Below are 22,937 nucleotides of genomic sequence, written 5' to 3'. Positions count from 1 at the left end.
CATGCCCAAATCAAAGGTAAAAAGGAAAATACTGTATGGTACTTTGTTATTTAATTGGAGAAAATATACACATCCTCAAATCAACATTTTATTCATTCTTTATTCTAAGATTTAGCACCAAATTTTGTTAAATACAAGGCTAAATAATTCTAATAATTTTTGAGATAGTTTTTCAAAGAAACTTTTATTTTACATTATTTACTAGGAAACTAAACTCAGGTGACTACAACCAGGATTCTTTTATCAAAGTTTTCCTCAAATATGCATCTGATAAAGGTAATATATCTGGATCATGATTTATAAGTCACAAACCTTTCATATGTCAATCATTACATGTTCATTCAAGCAAAATATATTTATCTACTTACCTGTGCCATAGACTATACTGGGTACTAAATATTGAAGAGTAAGATTAAAAAAAAAAAGGTTTTTATGGACCTTGTAGTTTGGTATAGAACATATATTTTATAGAGAAGAAATAGAGAAAAAGGAAGGAGAAAAGGAAGAAAGGAAGAAAAGAATATCAATAAATCTGTATTGCAAAAAATAAATGTAATTTACTTTCTCATTGGATTTAAATTATAGTATACCCTCCCTCATCAATGGGAACATTTTCTTTGAAGAAAGGTCCAAGTTCAAGCAGAGTTCAGTGTCCAGTACAGCTGTGATCAACATCACTGGCATGGTAGTGATAACAGAGTGTCTTCATAATGCATTCATGCAGGCCATTTGCTGAAATGTCCTCAGAAGTTGGAAGGCCACCTGTAATGTTCTAAAACAGCAGGGAAAATGAATTTGTTTCAGAAGCAAATTCAAGAAACATCACTGGCACCTTTTTCCAGATTCCATAAAACATTTCAGGGTGAGATACTCTAGGATTTGGTGACACTTTTGCAACTTTTTCTAGACACCTAGCATAAGTTTCCTGAGCTCCTAAGTGTCCAAAATATTTAAATCCTTCAACTGTATGTGTTCTCCTTTTTGCTGTTCTCCTTCCTTACCTTCTCTGGAGGGTGGAAACAACAAGGTCTTCCCTCTCTTGCTGCCTTGTATACTCTTCTGCCTTCTTCATGCTAGGAGGACTTGTTCATGAGCAATTTAAAGAGTATAATGATGATTGTTGTAACTCATCCTATACCTTCCACATGGAAACTCATTTTGTTAGTACATGAAAATACCATTCCAAACTAAAACTACCCACAAATTGTGAAAAGGAATGTTAAAGAGCAGTAGTGCCAATCTAGGGAAGAAGCTTCAGAGATTGTTCTGTGAGATTCAGAGAATGTGAATTTAAAACAAAGACCTGAACAATAATTAGGAATTAACAGGTACACTACATGTGTATGGGAATGTCCTTAAGTAGGAAGAAAGTTGATGACTTTGGAATTTGGTAGAGGGTAAAGTGTGACTGCAGTGAGAAATAATTGTGAGAAGTGAGATTGTTGAGGAAAGCAATGGCCATATTGTCCAGTTGGGTCTATAAAGATTGTATTAAAGATTTTTGGTCTTTGTCCTAAGAGTAATTGAAAAAAAATTAAGGGTTTTAATTAGGGAAGATATTTAATCAAATGTGATTTTCTAAGTGATTGTTAAATGAGGAGAATGAATTGAAGAAGATCCAAGGAGGATGCTATTCACCAGAGACCATTCAAAAAACTAGTTCCTTTCCCACTACAACAAAATTAATCTGTAGATCGATGAGATCCAAGGGCTTACCAGGTGCCAAACCATAAGTAGCTTTATGTATTATCCTGCTGAATACTCACAGAACAATTAACTTCATTTTAGAGGTGAGGAAAATGAAAGCGATTAAAGAATTCAAACTCAGGAAATCTGCTGCTATAATTCCCAGGCTCAGCAAGTGCACTACTTTGTTCAGGTATAAGAAAAGTCACTCAATAAAATACCTTTACTTTCTCACACTCCAGTAGTCAACAGCAGGCATTTGCAAGGTAGCTATGAATAATTAAAATAGAAGCTAGAGAAGTAATTTTTCATGTAAATATTAAGACATCTATAATGCAAACCTAATTATACCTAATGGAAATTAACATAACTTTCAGAAATGTTTTTGACAAGCTTTATTTTCTTCCTTATCTATTTTAAAAATTAATCTATATTAATAATGCTCTATCTTTGTAATATAGAGTATTTTTCTCATTGCTCATATTTAATTCAAATTACTAAATTTGAGGATTTTGCATATTTGTTTGTTAGATCCATTAATTTATTATGCTTTGAGAATCCTATGTGCAATACTAAAATTAATCATATTTCATTATGTTGTGTTAAATATTTATCTCTATGAAAATGAAATAATTTACTTTTTCAAAATTACTGTATGTCATTTCATTGTTCATTATTTCCCATCTCAGTCAGTGCAGGTTAAATATGCAGTTTCCTTCCAAGTTTAAATAAATAGAATACTAGAGGAAACCTAACATTTTGTGAATAAAATGATTCCCCATCATAAATGCCTTGTATCATAAAATATTTAGAAGTACAAGGATATACTGTTTTACCATTTCAACTGTAATCCATAAACACAGGATGCGGACTCTCAGAGTCTCAGAGGTGCTCTTGTTTAATATCAACAATTGAAAAGTGAATTCTCCACAGCATCTGCTGTTTGTGAATTTTCTCCCCATGGTGTCTATTTCAGTTTCCAACTAGAGAAGGTGTGTGTATTTTCCTTTTAAGATACAGCCTGTTTCTTACCCTTTTCATTTTGGGCTGGGTGATGCCATTATTTTAAAGATGACTTTGAGGAAACAGCAGAATAAAAATGCTAACAGCTTCATTGAGAGAACTGAATAATGGAGTTTAGCAAAAATATATATATATATATATATATTTACTAAGAGGCAAGTCTTGGGTGGGGAGACACACACTTATAATCTCAGGAACTTAGGGGCTGAGGCTGGAGGATGGTCACATCAAGACCAGTTTTGGGAAATTAGTAAGACTCCAACTCAAACAAACAAGAAAACTAAAGAGGTTGAGCTTTAAGTTAAATGGTAGATTGCTGGAGGGTTCAATTCTCAGCACAGCAGAACAATAATGATAATAATAATAAGCCAAGTATGTTATTATTGATTTAATAGTGCCCATAGAAATACAACTCTACAGCACAGTGAGTCAAACTCTGGAAAGAGTTCCTAATTAAGTTTTCTCTCTCACACACCCACACACAGTCAAACTATCTCTTTAAAACAGTAAAAATGCAGATAAGACAGACTATCCTATACACAAGTAAGAAATAGACTCTCCGTTGGAGTTGCATCAGGTCATATTTTCAGAAATAAATCACTGTAAATAATACTGTAATCCCCCATGTTCTCTCCAGTCTTATGACCCCACAGCAGTAATTGTACTTAATTTTCAAAACGCATGCTTTTAAATTTTGTACCTATTTCACATTTATATTTTTATTTTTAATTAACAAAAATGATCTCAAAATATAAAATTTTCTGTAATTTGCAGGTCTGCTCAATATTGTGTCTTTGAAAACAATCTAAATTGATACTATCGTTCTGAGTTATAGAATTGACAGCTGTATAACATTCTGTTGTTCAGATATGTTAATGTGTATTCCTCCACTTCTCTTTTATAGGATGTTGAGTTGCAATATATATTTTAAAATTCTACTCTAAAGTCTCTGGGGATATATGACAAAAATTCTTCATTACATTTTAACTAAATATAGCAATAAATTGGTCTTCAGAATATTGATAGTAATCCTATTAGTTTTATTTTTCTTTCTCAATATCCTGGTATTTTTTTTCTTGAGAGTGCATTGTCCTGGTTTATGTGTTAAGTTATGTGTGTGTGTGTGTGTGTGTGTGTGTGTTCAAAAGATAAAAAAGGAATTGATAAAGACTATATATAACCATATGATAAGGAATTATTATTTTATTTATCTCTATGTTCATTCACAAGGTAATCTGATTCAGTCTAGTGATTTTAAATTCAATTTATAGTCTAATGATTCTTAAATTCATATTTTAATTTTAGATTTTCAAATTAATTCCAGCTTTGTGTAAACAATTTCCTATGTGATAACTCAATACAAATCTCTGATAGTCATGCCAAACATAACTTGTCCAAATCAAAGTTCCATGTCTTTTCTTCCCAAGCATGCTCCTCTAACAGTCTTCTCCATTACAGTGGCAACCTCATCTTTCTGACTTGGTATACAAACATCCTGGATATTTCCTTTTCCCATATCAGATCAATCACCAAGTCTTATTGCCTGTACTATAGATTAAATATTCAACCACTTCCTCTTGTGGGGGTGGGTTCTGGAGATTGAATTTACTGTCTTGTTCATGCTAGGTAAGTGCTTCACCACTGAGATATCTCCCCAACCCTTTTTATTTATTTATTTTGATTTGGACAGGATTTTGCTAAGCTGCAGAGGCTGGCCTTGAACTTGTGATCCTCCTGCTTCAGCCTCCTGAGTAGGTGGGATTATGGGTATGCACCACTACACCTGGTTCAGTCACTTCTTAACACCTTTCATTGCCGTGGTCACAACCCATCACTCGAGAAACCCATCCTGTCTTCACTAATCATTACAATATACTCTCAAATTATCTTACGGCCATCACCCTTGTCCACTTACAGCCTGGTCTCAAAATGGTAGTAATCTGCTCAAAACAAGTTGATGCTATGTCACTCCTCTGTTCAAAATCCTCCAATTCACTCTAAATAAATACAAAGCCTTTCCATGGTTTTCAAAGTACTGTCCAAGCTTGCCTCTATTACTTTTTAGACATGACTGCGAGTTCTCCAGCACTTGTCCACAAAGCTACCTCTACATTGACATTCCTATTGTTCATAGAACTTAACAGAAACATTCCCTTGTGTGACCTTGGATGGAGACCCTTTTTCTCCAGGTATCCACATTGTCCATTACCATAAGCCTTTAGCTCTATTCAAAAGCCACTTCAGAAAGGCTTTCTACCTGCTACATCTAAAATTGCAACAATTTTTCCATACGGCATACTCAAGTATTACAGTCTTCTCTGAATTATTTTTTCTCCATTCCACTTATGACTATCCAATATGTTTCGCTAGTTCCTTAGTGCTTAGTACACTGTGCCACATGAGAGGCACCGACAGTAAATGTTTCTTGACATACTAAGTTCATAACAAAAGGTACAGTTTTAACATACATTATAAACCATACAAAATATTCATTAAAAATGAACAAATTAAAAAGATTTATATATGTAAAATGATTTATATATAAGTATTACATTAATTTTGGAGTTTCTGAATTCATTTATTCACATTTCTATGAAGCATGATTTTTAATACAATTACTATTTACTCTGATAAGTATCAGAAACTCTGATATTTTTAAACATTGATTTATTGCTGCTAAACAGGAGAGACACTCATATCCCCATTTGGTTATAATCAAATGTTTTGCATACTATGGTACAAATTTAATTATATAGACATTGAAAGTTTTTCAGAATGTTATATGATAATTTCCAAATGTAGCAGGCATGACTGTGATTTCTTTAACAAAAAATACTCTCATGATGTAAATTAGAGGTGTGCTATGATAGTTCCTTTATTTTCTGAAGAATGATTATTCAAATATATTTTACATTATATTTACATGATGCAAATTTAACAATATAACTTCACCCTAGCTAAAAAGGATGCTGAGGAAAAAAAACTTACATATTTATATGGATGCATATATGAAATTTCAAGTTTTTGAATGCATTCAGTAAATTCAGAACAGATTACAGGAACATTAAAAAAAAAGTTGAGTTTATTTGAAAATGAAATCACTTAACATACCTGCTGTGAGACAATCATTAGAGTATGGTTAGATGTGGTCCTTGGTTCAGTTTTGCTCACAGTGTCTAACTTATTATAAATTTCTCCATATTTTATTTAATTTAATAGCATTTACTCATCCCCATCATCTCCTGACTTTAAAAATAAGTGAACCACAAACTTTTGATTATGCTCTTGTAGACATACAAAACGTGGAAAATATAATCTCAATTTTAAATTAACTCTTTCTCTTTAGGTTGAAAAAAATGCTTTGAATTGCATACCTCCTTGTAACCACAGGTGATATTTCATAAGTTTAAAGTACATTTTTTAAAAAGGGTGCTTTCAAATAATTTTCCATGCCTTCATTCAGCAGGTAACCCAAACCTTCATAATCCCCAAATGCTGCACTTCAAAGTTATACTCAGGAAAAAAATATTGAAAAGAACAGCCTCTCTTTCCAGTTGATTTAAAACATCACTAGCTTATTTTCAGTACACATATGGAGTTACTTTTAAAAAGAAATCTTGGACTATTGCCAGACTACATCCAGGAAAGACTTTCCTCCAGAGAGAGCTAAAATTCATTATCTGAGCTTTGGGACACCAATGTTCCTTCAAAATTTGGACACATCTTTGTTCCTCCATGATTAGTGATAGTAGTTTGACTTAAAATAAGGTACTACTCAATATGTAACTAGAGTCTGAAGAAACCAAATGATTGTGTTGTTTTTGAACTGAAATTAAAATTATCTCTTAAAGTATCAGTTTGCAGGTTGATAGTTTTAGAATGAACATTGGGATATGATTTATCTGAAATTATTTACAAGAATATAACACACACTAGATATTTATAAGAAATAATAGATTAAAGTTCAATTTTGAACCTTTTGTCTACCTTTTCATCAAATGGTTAAATTCTCTCATTTAAATCTCTCAACATTTTTTTTCCAGGAGAAGATCAATAAATCCATGGAATATGAAGGCAATATGGTTATTTTATTACAGCTATTTGTGATCATTTCATGGTAATAAATGTTTCAAAATTTTTTGCTTATTTCTGATGCATAAAATAAACCTAATAAAATTAGCAACAGCATTTTAAGAGAAGCAAATCAATATCAACATATTAATTGTGGTAGTACTCTTCCATTGTAAAATATTACAAGGGGAAATTATTTCCTATACTTCTTATATATTTTTTCCTAAGACATTTGAAAAGGTGTTTTTAAATATGAGAAAAATAAAATTCTTATAATTGAAGATGAAGAGCCTGTGAATATACAATAAAATTAATATATGTAAATATAAGACAAATTAAGAAGACACACAAACTGTGCTTTTTCTGAGGGATATTATACTAACATATGGAGTGTGTTCATAAAACTGAACAGACATTAAGAACATCATTTTTAAAATATCAGCTTTACACATAAGAAAGAATAGATGTATTTTGTCAAATGTTGAGTAAAATAGCCAAGGGATTTTATTATCTTTATTTTTATTTAGTCAGAAAAGAAATACAAAGAATTACAAAAACTTAAATAAAAGGATGTAGGCAGGATCGAGGGGTACTTTATATTGCACGTGAGCACCATGTATCATGGCAGTTTTTAACCACTTTGATTTTGTCCACAAAGAAGGTCTGGATACACTCCGTATCTGCATAATTTGATAAAATCAGGAATTGTGAATTTAATGATGAATTACTTTAAATGAAACCAAAGCATAAGCTCTCCTTAAAAGAGTAATGGTAGAGCTGGGCAGGATTAGCTCTGTAAAATGAATTAGAATGCTATGAACTGCAATACATCAGTGGTAAGTCTAGCAGGTTTCAGAACTGCAGCTATTGGAGAAATGAGTCTGAATCACTTGAGCACCACAAATCCTAGGCCATATTTTTATTCCTAGCCTTACCCTTTGTGCTGCTTCCAAGTACGAAGCTCTAGTTGATTTCAAAGGCAGTGGAAGAGAGATAAAGAGGAGTAAAGATTGTTCTACCTCAGCAATTCATGATCCCTCTAAGGCCACTGATTTTGAAAGAAAATGGAGACCTTGGCATCTCAGCAGAATAGATCCAGCTACTCTTTTCTATTCTACTCCCAGGAGGTAGCACAAGCATTTATCCAGTTTACCATAGCAAATGATTCTCCATACCAGAAAATTACAACACTCTTCCTCTCTTCACTCTGAGGAGTCATAAAACCTAAATTAAACATAACTGTCTAAAGAATTATTTTCAGCAACGTTAACATTTCAACAAGGGAAATAAATGGAACAATGTGATTTGAATACTTTTATAATATCGAACATAATAATATTTATAACATTGAACTACCATTAATTAATTTTACATGATTTAAAAATTAATTTTAAAGGCGTGCTTTTTAAAAACTATTTTATGGGGCTAAGGTAAAGCTATATAATATATTACTTAACCATGTGTGTTTCTGATTCTCCAAACTGCTAAAACTTTATTGGCAATATTTCTCTATGTCACTTATACATAAATACCTTTTTTTATCTTTGAAAATATTCTTTATTTCCAAGTAAATTTAGCATGCATTTATATTTATTTCTGAGTCTCAGGTAACTATAATATCCTAATTTTATATTTTGGTGCCCAAAGTATATTTTAAACAAACCTAGAAAACTGTCTTAAGATTTGTTTAGATATATATTTAGATATAGTTTACTATATTTAGATATAGTTTTACAAACCATTTATTTAGAGTATCACTTCTTCTCATATCAGTGACAAAAATAATTCACAGTGAATCCCTCCATCATTTACATCCACCAGAATAGGATCCTAAGTAGAATAATATAAATTCCATGTTTGTATAATTATATCAAAATGAATTCTACTGTCATGTATAACTAAAAGGAATCAATAAATAAAAAATAAAAAATACTGAAAATAATAAATTAAATTAGGAATTTGAATATATTTATTAAATATCACTGACATTTGCATAACCATTTTTCAGTCACTATACAAAATTATTATATATATCATTTTATGAATCAGTTGCCATAACAACATGAAATAAACACTGCTCTTGTCCCATTTTGTAGATACTGAGAGAAATGAAGATTAGTAAATTACCTAAGATTAAGATTGGGCAAAGCTACAACAGAGACCCAGATCTATCTAAGTTGAAAGATATATGTTATTAACTATGCTTTAATAAAGTGTTTTAGACTGGGAGAATTCTAAGACATGATTTCTGGGTAGGGAATGTATGGTGTTCAGTAATTTTTATTCAATCAAATTTACAAAATGTATCCATTGGTTAAACTATCGAGTTTCTTACATGTATCAGTCTTCACTAAGTGATAACAAAGATAACAAGCCATGATCATGGTCCTAGGAGAACAAGCCCTCCAGAAGAGAGACTGACAAAAGTTTTCTGTAAAAGGGATAGAGGGTAAATACTTTAAGCTTTTCTTTTCCGGCCATATGCTATATCAAAACAAATTGGCTGACCAGGTATGATGGGTCACACCTGTAATCCCAGTGGCTTAGGAGGCTGAGGCAGGAGGAACATGAGTTCAAAGTCAACCTCAGCAACTTAACAATGCTGTAAACAACTCAGCAAGATCTCCTCTCTAAATAAATTTTTTTTTAAAAAGTGTTGAGAATATGGCTCAGTGGTTAAACCCACACCTGGGTTCAATCCCCAGTACCAAAATAAATAAGTAAATAAATAAACAAACAAACAAACAAAAAACTTCCCTAACTTGAATTTCATATAATTTTAAGGCAACAATATATATTATTTCTCTTCTGATTAGTTTGCAACCATTAAAAATGTAAAAATCCTTAGGTGCCAAAAAAAACCAATACATGCAATGAGCTTGACTTGGCCAGTGAAACTGTGAACTAAGGTTGGCTATCAACTGCTTTGGATGCCACCAGGCACACATGGGTACTGAACACTTAAATTTAACTAGTCCAAATTTAGGTGCACTCTAAGTATAAAAAATACACAAGATTATAAACATGATATAAAAATGTTAATGTCATTTATAATGTTTGTATTTGTTTTGAAACAATAAGCTTTGATACACTGGGTTATTTTATTAATAATAAAAATAAATTTTATTCAAATTGCTTGCCTGTAGTTTCTTAACATAATTCCTATAAAATTTACATGTATGGATCCATTTTATATATTATATATGTATAATATTGCTGTGTATTTTGAAAATGTTACTTGAAGGTGAAAATATTTAGAAACAAACTGGTATATTAATGATGATTTTATGATTTATTCAAAACTGAAGTAGAATAAAAAATTTATCAGACAAAAATTTAAGAAACTTGATTAATGTTTGAGTGTAGAATAAATATTTTCCAAACTCAAAAAACTAATTCATTTTAAGCAAAGACATATGACCTATTAGTATTATGTCTAGAGAATTATAAGTTTCTTTGTGCTTAGTAGAAAAATCAAATGTGATAGGAAAATTGATGAAAAGATGATGCTCTATGGGCCAACCAAGTTTAGAACATAAAGGGTTAAGTTTGACAGTCAGATCATCTTAAACGATTAGAAAGATAGTCACTGACAAGTTTTAGGCAAGGAAGAACACTGTAAAATCTTCAACACTGTAAAATCTTCAAGACAGATGACAGATGAGGTCTTACAGGGAAGGAAGAGTCAGGGATATGTCTCATGTTTGCAGTTTATGTCAGTGGACCAATAGTGTGTCATCTACTGGCAAGCACAATCCAGCACTAGAAAACTATCTTCATGTTGGTATGTTTTGGTCCTATTTCTTTGTTTATTGTTTGATGGAGGGGAGCAGGCAGGGGAGCTGAAATACTGGGGAAAAGTTTAGACCCATGAAACCATAACAATCAATGATGTAGTCTTTCTCATTTGTGGACATTTCAGCTTAGAACCCAAACAGGATCACAGAATCATAACAATGAAAACTGCAGAATAACTTAGTAACGGGGAGCCAAGTGTGCATCAGATACTGAGTGCATTGACTAAAATACATGCCACATTCACTGGTAAATGAATGGAAATGGAAACATCATGCTAAGTAAAATAAGCTAGACTCAGAAATAGGGAAATAAAAATGACAGCTGGATCCCATGAAAATTAGAAGGAAGGTAAGTGGAGTAGGGGAAAGGCACTGAGGGGAAAGCCAGATGGGCAGGAAAAGTGAGGAACTGCAGAATAAAATTGGCCAAATGATGCTACGTACATTTGTGAATACACCACAGTGATTCAAACTTTATGTATACCTATAAAGCACCAATTAACAAAACAGTAAATAAATGGAAGACAGGAGAGTAGAGGAAGGGGAGCAGAGAAGGGAGGTGGTTAGGGAAAGAGGAAGTACAAGGGATTATAATGGAGCAAATTATCTTAAATGCATGTGTGATTATGTCAAAATGAATGCCACTATAATGCACTAATAAAAACATTAAGAAAAAATATGAAAAACTTATGCCAATTAGTCATATGTGTTAACAATGAACATTCTCCATAATCAGGAATGCATCAATTTGATATGCAGGCATTTATGACTTCAACTATTAGAAAACTCATTTCTTATATTTAAAATTAAAATGATGAAACATCCAATATCTCTTCCTGATCAATGCTACCCCCATATTTAATTTTGGGAAATCTTGCCAACTAACTTAGTAGTGGAATATTTTTTAACAAATGCACGATTATATGGATGAAATGAATCCTTTTGTTGATTGGGTACTTTTAAGGACAGAATTCTCTATTGTAGGTATAACTAAAAAGTATAACAGCATAGTCACATGTGGTAGCACAGGCTTGTAATCCCAGAGGCTTGGGAGGATGAGACAGGAGGATTGCAAGTTCAAACTAGTCTCAGTAATTTACTGAGGCCCTAAACAATTTAGTGAGACCCCCATCTCAAAAAATAAATAAATAAATAAATAAATAAATAAAATTAAAAAAGAAAAAAAAGACTGGGAATGTGTTTCAATGGTTAAGCACCCCTGGGTGCAATCTGCAGTAACAACAAAAAGTATAACATTATACATTATATGTACGTGAAGTGAAGTTTTCATTATGGGAGGCAAGTGGGAGCCCTCATGATTTCCAATGCCAACAGAATATCTCTGTCTGGCATTCCCTGCAAGCTCTTCAAACCAAATAGGCTAACACGAGGATTTTTTTCTTCTCTGCCTTAAAAAAATAATAATGTTTATTTCCCTCCTCTTGGCTAATGAAACAATCACATCCATCCGGCATATCAAGGAAAAACAAACCACACAACCTGTGTCATTTGTCATTCTTCTTACTCATCAACTAGAAAAATGTCCTCTTAACTCACTCGCAAATCTCTCCCTCCTTCCGCATTCCTGCAACATTCTGCTTTTTCCTGTTTTCATAGTCTCTTTGTCTCCCAATTCAGTGTGATGATTTGATCATACTTATTTTAAATCTTCTGGTTGTTCATCATATGTTCTTCAAGAGAGGTTTGTCAAAATGTACCTTCTGTGTAGAGCACTTATTGGCAGGAAATTGGAAAGACAAAGACAGCTATCTACTTATGAGCATACTGAAACTACATGGATGATTGCAATTCTTTTTAGTTTGTTTGATATATAAATAAGATTTCCCTTGATGAAATAGTTCCACTACATAGAAACTTGACCAAGTATTTCAGTTTGACTTCAAAATACTTACCAACCTTACTTGCTTCCTTTTTTATACCTCTTACAATATAGATGTAACACATGGTAAAATGGAAGATTCTGTAGAGAAAACAAAGGCAAAATCAATTTTAAATGCAGAAGATACTCAGGGAATAATTATGTGTTTTGTAATACAAATTACTGATAAGATAATACGAAATTAAAGATTTATACTTGAGAAAGATACTGTAAAGTCACATATTTGGAAAGAAATTAATAGTTCTGCTAGTCCCATCTCTAAAATTGGGAGCACTCTGGGGTGCTATATTCTTTATCTTAATGCCTATATTAGTCAGGGTTCTGAGAAAACATAATCCATAGAATATACATATTGATGAACATAGATGAAAAAATCCTTAACAAAATTCTGGCAAATCACATACAAAAGCATATTAAAAAGTATTATACTATGATCAAGTGGGGTTTATCCCAGGGATGCAAGGTTGGTTCAACATCCAGAAATAAATAAACATAATTCATCACATCAATAGACTTAAAGTTAAGAATCATATGATTATTTCAATAGATGATGAGAAAGCATTTGATAAAACAGAGTACCCCGTCATGCTTAAAACACTAGAAAAACATAGGGATAATAGGAACATAACTCAACATTGTAAAGGCTATCTACTCTAAGCCCACATCCAAGATCATTCTAAATGAAGAAAAACTGAAAGAATTCCCTCTAAAAACTGAAACAAGACAGGAATGCCCTCTTTAACCACTTCTATTCAACATCATCCTTGAAACACTAGCCAGAGCAATTAGACAGAAATTAAAGGGGTACAAATGGGAAAAGAAGAACTCAAGCTATCACGATTTGCTGATGACATGGTTTTTTATTTAGAGGATACAAAAAACTCCACTAGAAAACTTCTACAACTAATAAATGAAATCAGGAAAGTACTAGGATATAAAATCAATATGCATAATTCTAATACATTTCTATTCACAAGTCATGAATGCTCTGAAAGAGAAATTAGGAAAACCTATTCACATTAGCCTCAAAAAATTTACAATATTCACAATAGCCTCAAAAAATAATAAAATACTTGGGAATCAATCTAATAAAAGAGGTGAAAGACTTCTACAAGGAAAACAATAGAACACTAAAGAAAGAAATTGAAGAAACCTTAGAAGACGAAAATATCTCCCATGTTCTTGGATAGGTAGAATTAATATTGTCAAAATGGCCGTTCTACCAAAGACTGTACACAGATTCAGTGCAATTCCAACTAAAATCCCAATGACATTCCTCATAGGAAAAAAGAAAGCAATCATGAACTTCATCTGGAAAAATTAGAGACCTCGAATAGCCAAAACAATCCTGAGCAGAAAAAGTGAAGCAGGAGATATCACAATACAAGACCTTAAACTATACTATAAAGCAATAGTAACAAAATGGTATGATATTGGCACCAAAATAGGCATACCAGTGGTACAGAATAGAAGACACAGAGACAAATCTACAAAAATACAGTTACTTCATACTAGACGAAGTAGCCTGTTCAACAAATGGTGCTGGAAAAACTGGAAATTCATATGCAGTAAAATGAAATTAAACCTCTGTCTTTCATCCTGCACAAAACTCAACTCAAAATGGATCAAGAACTTAGGAATTAGACCAAAGACCCTGCACCAAATAGAAGACAAAGCCCAATTCTTCTTCATGTTGGCTTAGGATCAGACTGCCTTAACAAGACTCCCAAAGCACAAGAAATAAAAGCAAGAATCAATAAATGGGATGGATTCAAACTAAAAAGCTTTTTCTAAGCAAAGGATACAATAAGTAATGTGAAAAGAGAATCTACAAAGTGGGAGAAAATCTTTTCCACATGCACTTAAGATAGAGCCCTAACCTCCAAAATTTATAAAGAACTTACAAAACTTTACACCAAAAATACAAAGAACCCAATCAATAAATGGGCCAAGGAACTGGACAGACACTTTGCAGAAGAAAATGTACAGTCGATTAATAAATATATGTAAAAGTGTTCAACATTCCTAGTAATTGGAGAAATGCAAAGTAAAAGAACTCTAAGATTTCATCTTGCTCCAATTAGAATGACTATTATCAAGAACAAAAACAATAATAGATCTTGGCATGAATGTGGGAAAAAAGGCACACTTTTACGTTGCTGGTGGAGTTGCAAATTGGTACAGCCACACTGGAAAGCAGTGTGGAGATTCCTCAGAAAACATGGAATGGACCCACCTTTTGATCCAGTTATCCCACTTCTCGGTTTATACCCAAAGGACTTAAAATTAGAATATTAAAGTAACACAGCCATATCAATGTTTATAGCAGCTCAATTCACAATAGCTAGATTGCTAGATGCCCTTAAACAGATGAATAAAAAAAGAAACTGTGGTATATATACATAGGGGATATTATTCAGCCATACAGAAGAATAATATTATGGCATTTGCAGATAAATGGATGAAATTGGAGTATATCATGCTAAGTGAAATAAGCCAATCCCAAAAAAACAAAGGCTGAATGTTTTCCCTTTTAAGTGGATGACGATATATAATGGGGGTGAAAAGTGGGGGGTGAGAAAAGAATGGAGGAACTTTATATTACATACAGGAAAATGAGAGGGAGGAGGGTGTGGGGGTACAAAAGATGGTGGAATGAGACAGACATCATTACTCTGTGTACACGTATGATTATATGAATGATATGAATCTACATGGAGTACAACCATAGAAATGAAAATTTGTACCCCATTTGTGTACAATGAATCAAAATGCAGTCTGTAAAAATAAAAAAAAATTAAAAAAGAATATACCTATTGACAAAGAGAGAGTAGAGAGAGATAAGAGGATATTTATAATGAGAATGGGCTCATACATCTATGGAGGGCACAAAGTCCCACAATATTCCATCTGAAAGTTGGAGAGCAAAGTAATTCAACATTGTAATCTGTATGAGTCGAGAACCAGGAGCTCACATGTCTGAAGGCAGAAGATGTGTGTTTCAGATAAAGAGGTAGAAAAGAAGATTTACACTTTCTTACTTTATTTTTCTACCCAAACCCTCAATGAATTGAATAATGCTCTCACAACAACAGGATTTTAACCTACTTTACACAGTCTACTAAATCCAATGATAATCTCTTCCAGAAACATGCTCACAAACATATCCAGGAGAAATGTTTTTACCAGTTATCTGAACATCTCTTAGCCCAGTCAAGGTCATGCATAAAATTAACCTTCACTTCTTATGAAGGGTTTTTACAGATCTGTGGATAGTAACTGATGCATGCTGTGTAAAACCATGAAGGGAAAATGGACTGGTACCTGACTCTGTGCTGAGAAATTCCAGTGACAGAAGTAGTTGCATTAATGACCTATACTCCACACTTTTGTCCTACCGTGGAAAAAGTCTGTGCTAAACAAATGGACTGCAAAGCAAATGGAGAATAATGAGATTGGTTAGAGGCAAGGGTGTCTGATTGAGTTTCTTAGTGATGAGTGTTGACTTGTCCATGAATACCTTCATAGGGAAGGCATTCACCTTCCTAACTCTCTCTCAGGGAGTGCAAAGCTACCCCAAACCAAAACTACCTGTTTCATTCCCAACAACTGCTTCATCTTCTCAATGTTTTTTTACTGAAGGGTTGATAGCAAATTTAAAAGAATTTTTTACAGCCCATAAACTGTGTGTTTTATATATTATTTATCCAAAGTTTGTAAAAGTAACACGCACTCACACAGTCTCACTAGCACACACTCATTAACATGTCACTCATATCTAGAAAAGATCGTTATGCATTTCTCTTCTTTCTACTTCTATCCTTAGGTAAATGCTGTGTACTGAGATAAGACTCCTTAGGTTGTCAAAGTGGTCCAAAGCCAATCTGCATCCACACTTCTTTTATGAAGGATCTCTTCTTCCCAGACAGGCTTATTCCCAGTGTTAGTAGCCACTTAAAACTTGGGACATGGCTGTACCAAAGTAATCCTACAGTTAGGATACTGAACAGAGTAGTACACAGTCCCAGCCCTCAAGAAGCTCATATCAGATTGCAGATGTCTATGAAGTATAAAGCAGATCCCAGGAAAGGGAAAGATGCACTCTTAGCTTAAAAAAAGACAAAAAACCCTGGAGTAACCAATGTTGTTTATAAATATCAAATTGAAATATTGTAGTTATTCCGATTGAAATACTATGTTTCCTTCTCTGTCACCTGGATGGTTCAATAAATGAAATTACTGAGTTACCACAAAGGATTGAGGTAGCAAGAAACAAACTAAGGCATTTCAAATATAGCCAACAAATTTCTATTACATTTCAAGTACACCCAACAAATCCCTCTTATTTACTCCACTTCTTGAAATATTTCATATTCTTTAGCTCCAAACCATATGAGAGACGTTTTACAATAGCAACCATAATGACTTAAACAATTATTGTTATTATCACAGCAGGTAAGGCTACTGAGAACAACTGAAAGAGAGCAAGAGGAAGGGGTCAGGGTCCCACTATCCACTTCAAGGAAACACTCTCAATAATCTGAGGACTTCCCACTAGGCCCCACGTCCTGAATGTCCTACCACCTTCAAGAGCACCAAGCTATACCTTTAACACATGTGCTTTCATGGGACACTTGAGATGCAAACTATAGCAAGCAGATTTGTCTGAAAGATTATTTTTAAAGATTGTTGATTTTTTTTCAAATCAAAACCAAATAAACCCTATATACTAGAATTATATTGCTAAAGAGACTTTATGTCATATTGCTTGCCAGGGAATTTTTAAATATTGAGTATTACAGGAATATAAATAATAGATTTAGAAATATTGAAGTATAATCAGTTATCTATTCTTTTAATTTAATTAATCAAATACTTATTGATTATATGTACCACATAAAATTCTACTTGCAAGAGATTAAGCAATGAAAAAAATTGACAAAATAATATAAGTTCCTGTCCTCAATGAACTTACACTTTCATGAATAATTAGTACTATTTAAGGGAAATTTGGAATAACTACATTAAAAGGCATATGGTGTACATTTTATAATAAATTTTCTATTAATATCATCTTGAGTAACCTCAGAATGTCAAAAGTAAGTCATGAATTTTAAATAATAACTTTTATCAAGGTTGTGAAAGAAAGAACAGGTAAACAAATATCTATCCCTGTGTGTACAAATCCCAAGCAGACTGAAAGTAGGAAAGTTTTACAATAACTTCAAGTACCTGAGAAGTCAGCTCTTCATAGTCCCAATAATATAAGTTGAAATACTGCTGTGCTAGCAGGCATTTCTGTAATACAATTTCTTTGACTTCTCTTTGAGAAAAAGAAAACGTTTTTTTTTTTTTTTTTTCCTAGGCACTTCATGTAGCACGTTAATTCAGCATTAATTATAGAACATGTCAAACTGTATTTCAGTCAAAGCTCCCTGTAAGTCTCCAGAGCTTTCTTAATGACAGTAATTATAGGTCATAAAAAGAGTCGTCTAAAATTAACATTTCTCTCATGTCTTGATAGGAAAATGTAAATGGCTGCACAGTACAGATGTTTTGATTAGTAAAATTTACACTTCCTTTTTTGTTTCAATGCTTGTCAAACTTCACAGTGTTAAACGTAAGGTGCTGTGTTCTAAGTAGATAAAGGTACAGCAAAAGCGACTACAGAAGTTCTTAAAATGCTTTACCTTATTACTTTGTGCAGCAGTTAAACAAAAATAAATCAACAGTTTCTTCCTTAAAAAATACTAAAATTCTTCTAATGCATGATAAGAATAATTTTTTGGCTTTTAGAAAATTCCACAAAAAGAAGTTCAAAGAATCGTCTTCAAGTTTGTGAGAATGATGTATTAGAATGTAGAAAAACACCATGTCAACTTACATGCTGATCTAAATCTCCTGCTAAACCATGTTTTATCATATACTATCAGAAAAAATACATAAGACCTGCTCCAGTCTGAACTGTCAAAATTTACTTACTAGAAAATGAGAATGGAAACATTCTGGTTTAAACAATGTTAATATCATCAAACATCCAGGGAAATATAACAAATTAAAAGAGAATCACTTCAAAGAATAAAAGGCCTACACCTTAAGTAATAATAAATCTAATACTTGACATTCATCTCCCTGGAAAATAAAATTAGATAAACTTTTGCAAGGGCATTCAGAACAGCCAATCCAGTTTATTAATAATTTCCTGTTTTCATATTGGAAGCTCATATTATCTGGCCCCAGCCACAGTAGACCTCCACAGATATTTAATAAAGCCGCCGTCAGTAATCCTCTCTGATTACCTATAACCTTCCAGCTATAACACACACTGTGCTGCAGCTCCACAGAAGGACAGCACACTGTCACCTGCTATGATGTTTGACAGCTTATTCTGCGACATCAAGCAGGCACAAAATTACTTTTTCCAAATCCATCCCTAGTTAATAACCAAAAGCAATAATGGTATTCAGCATGTGTAATACTGAGAAGGCAAAATGAGGCAACCGAGAAAAAAAAAAAAAAAAAAGATTAAAGAATGACTATTATGGAGGGGAGATCAAAAACTGAATCTTGTAACACACAACAATGTTTCAATTAGAATGCCATGCTAAGAGTTCTACATATTGCTACAAAATCCACCACACTGCAGGCCCAAGAAACATGGAAGAGATTTTCCATTGTATTTACACTAGGTGTGTGATTATTTTGGTTCACAAAAGGCAACGATTGAGAATTTTATTTCTAAATTATTCTTAGATACTCTCTTGGGAAACTAAAAATGACTTACCTTTAGTGCAAACATCTAGTTAATGGAAATGCATTGCTTTGGTTTCACCTTATGGTTTGTAAGAGTAATAAGAAATTTGCTTATAAAAGAGATCAGACTAAGCTTAATCCAAATTTACAAGCACACTAAATCCAATTTAATACATTTTTAAAAGATGAAACACCAAATTAAAAATCTCAGAACTCAATTGAAAAATAGATTTTTTATGACATAGGCAAGATCCAGTACATCATATTTGTCTTCATTAAAAAGAGGTGAATGACCTTGGTATAAGGTTAGTTGACTGTGACAGGTAACCGGGAAATTTCTTCCTTCCTTCTTTTCTTTCTTTCCTTTTGCCCTCCATTAATTATTGCCACTTCATTTTTCCTTTGTATGTCTCCCTTTCTTTCCTTCCTTTTATTGTTGGTCCTATGATCTTTTCCAGAAAGGATTCATATACTTGTACTATTCTAGGTATCTAAAATAACTATAGTAATTTCAATATTCTGAATAGTGCCTGATATAAGAAAGTCATAATAAAGTTAATTTTATTGAAAACCCCCCAAATACCTATATGGGTTCCTATTTTATATATATGCAGAGATTAATGGTATTTTGAAGTGGTAATACTGCATTTGCATTATATACTGCACATAATGAGACTATGTCATTGAAACCCTAGATGACTATTAAGACCTCCAAACCTGTTCTCTTTCTTGTGATTCATGTCTCCTCTATAACATGAACCTGAATTCAAGTGTTCATGAGAGAAAAGGATCTGTGACCTTTGACACTTGCCTATCTGATCCATATCTAATCCTGCACTCACCTCTATCTTTTAAAGTCTTTTGCTTACAACCATTTACGTCTCTCACCTCTACAGTCATCATCAGTCAAAGCCAACATTATTGCTCACCCTGACTGTACCTAAATCTCTTCTAAAGACCTCCTGTGTTTGCTCCCCTCTAAACTGCACATTCCACGTAAAGTAATTTTTGGAAATGTGAATATTTTGTTCCCTCCCTCACTAAAGCTCTTCACTGCTTCCAGTTCTTTTAGAATAAAGTAGAAGTCCTTAACATGACCTAGGAGAAAATGTATTTTTTGACACCTGCCCACCTCCAAGTTTTCCTACATTCCTATCCAAGATCTCCTATCCTACATATCACTCACCAATGCCCACTAAACTTTGTCCATATTGGCCATCTTTCTGACTTCCAGACTTTTCTCTTTGGCTGCCCCCTCCTCTAGGGGCATGCCCCAATTCTACTCACCTAATTTTCTTCTACTCATTTTCATAATTCAGTTTAAACATCATTTCTATGTGGATGTTTTCTCTGACAAGTCAATCTAGTTTTCCTCTCTTCCATATTTGCTTGCATAGTCTTAAATTTCCTTTTCATAGGAAAAATTACATCTCTAATTATGCATATTGTGCATTTTAATACTTATGTCCACTGACTTTGACTGAAGGTCCCATGAAGGCAAGGAGAAGTCTCTGTCTCTTATGTGTCCAAAATTCCTACTTCATTGTCTAGCACCTAGGGCTTCTCAATAAAATTTTTTAAATAAATTCCCTGAATATATTTATTCTTTCAGCAAACAGGTTATTCATTGATTATTGTGTGGGAATGGTTTGCAAAATGTTTTCCTCAGGTTGGATTTCCCAGAAACACAATTTGATGTAAATGCTTAATTAAGGAAGGGCTCCCAGGAGAAACTGATAGGACTCAGTAGAAGCAAAATAAAGGAGGAGTAAAAATCAAGCAAGGAAGTAATTTGGGGCCAATGTCTCCTTCAGATGATAACTAGCTTGATCTTGCAAAAAAATCTATGAAGTGCAAATGATGCTTCAGCATTGATGCTTCTTGAGGCAGGTGAATTTGAGTGACATGATGTAAATCCAAGCACTTCCAAATGTCTGCAAATGTCTGTAACTGATTCCATTAAAAAGAGGGAAGTTTTCCAAAGAAATGCACATTGTAGACTATAATCTACAATGTAGATTCAATGCCAGGGGAAGTGGCCAGAGAAATAACTAAAGGCAACAGAGGAATAGCATCATTCAGAGCTGCCAGTGTACATAAGTACCTATATTATCAGACTCTTCCATAAAGTATAATGGATAGAGTTAGAGAATATCATGCTAAGTGAAATAAGCCAAACCCAAAGAAATAAAGGCAGAATATTTTCTCTGATATGTGGATGCTAATTCACAATAAGGGGAATAGGGAGATAGGAAAGAATAGAGTTACTTTATATTAGGTACAGGGGAGTGAAGAGAGGGGAAGGGGTATGGGGAAGTAATGATAGTAGAGTGAAACAGACATTATTACCTCATGTACATGTATGGCTTCATGACTGATGAGATCCTGCACTATGTATAATCAGAAAAATAAGAGAGTATACTCTACTTATGTATGATTGATCAAAATGTATAAATGCATTCTACTGTCACGTACAACTAATTAGAACAAATAAAGTGAAAAAAATTAAAAAGATACATAGAACATATTTACAGAAAAAAAAGATACAAACTGAGATGCCATTACCTTGGTGAAAATTTACTTATATGTTCTGTGACACACTTTCTTTAAAGCATATCCCACCATTTTATACTTAACAAGGTCTTTCTTCTACTATGGTAGAAAATCATCTTGATTTCTTATGCTTTTCTATACGTATTGAAGCAACATTTTAATATAATGTTCCTGAATACTGTTAACCCACAATCTAATTTCTACTTGTGAGCTCAGGACCAATGCCAGACACTGACAGTGCAGATTCAAAATAACACTGGATTTGGTTTTGATCAACATCCAAGGTATCTAACAAGTTTTAAGGTCCATGGTCCAGCTAGACCTTATTTCTTTTAATTTGAATAATTCACGAGGGCCTGTTAAACTTTATTGCCTATCCTGGGGATGAAATGGTTTCAGGTTGATTAATAGGAAATTTTGATGAATGAAATAATATCTACATGGGCCATACTGTATGTACCACATAACTCAAGATAGATTTTATGAGCAGAGAAATGGAACTCAAATATAAGATAAAATAAGCATAGAATAATTTGAATATTTCAAGTACTTACTATTTAATCTCTGATGAATGACTTGAGATATTATATTTGCAACAAATGAACTCTGTTACAAATATTTCAAACTTGATCACTTTTAAATTCTATTGTCTTAGAGCTATTTTATAGAACAAGGCTGATTATGGGTTTTTAATCTCATTTTGTGTATAATGCCTAATGTATTAATAGCATTCTGAGCTTTTATAATATTTCTAAGAATAATAGGTTGGTAGATTGAGAAGATAAAATTCCTACAGGGTGTCTTCTTATAGATGGTTTCATACAAAGTAAATGTTCACAAGCTGAAAGCAGTAAGTAGGACACACAAATGTTGGGTTTAGAGAGGTATTCAATCATGCCCTAACTCCGGAAGGGAGAAGAAGAGGAGGGGAAAGAATACCAAGGGCACACTCAGATAAATAACTGCTTTTCTATGTTTTTTCTTTTTTATTTTGTCTCTGTTTCTTCTATATCCTTGTAGGAATAAAGATACTACCCTTAATTTCAAAGAATTTAATTTGAACACCAAAATTTAGTTTGGGAAACAGTTTGACATTTATTGTGTTCTTATTACATGCGAGGAACTGTGATAGAGAAAGAAGAGGACAAAATGAA

At 33.0% G+C, this 22,937-nt stretch overlaps 1 long non-coding RNA gene across 1 annotated transcript in view; it reads right to left on the bottom strand.

The window, feature by feature from the left end:
• Positions 1-445: 445 nt before the first annotated feature.
• Positions 446-22,937, bottom strand: part of LOC306645946 — a 73,721-nt gene continuing 51,229 nt past the window's right edge. Inside the window, exon 2 of the long non-coding RNA XR_013759767.1 lies at positions 446-772. This is a non-coding gene — a long non-coding RNA (uncharacterized lncRNA). The remainder of the gene's footprint in view (positions 773-22,937) is intronic.

The sequence above is a fragment of the Sciurus vulgaris genome, assembly GCF_902686455.1.
Source record: "Sciurus vulgaris genome assembly, chromosome: 1".
Taxonomy (NCBI): Eukaryota; Metazoa; Chordata; class Mammalia; order Rodentia; family Sciuridae; genus Sciurus; species Sciurus vulgaris.
This window is presented reverse-complemented; position numbering and strand designations above follow the sequence as displayed.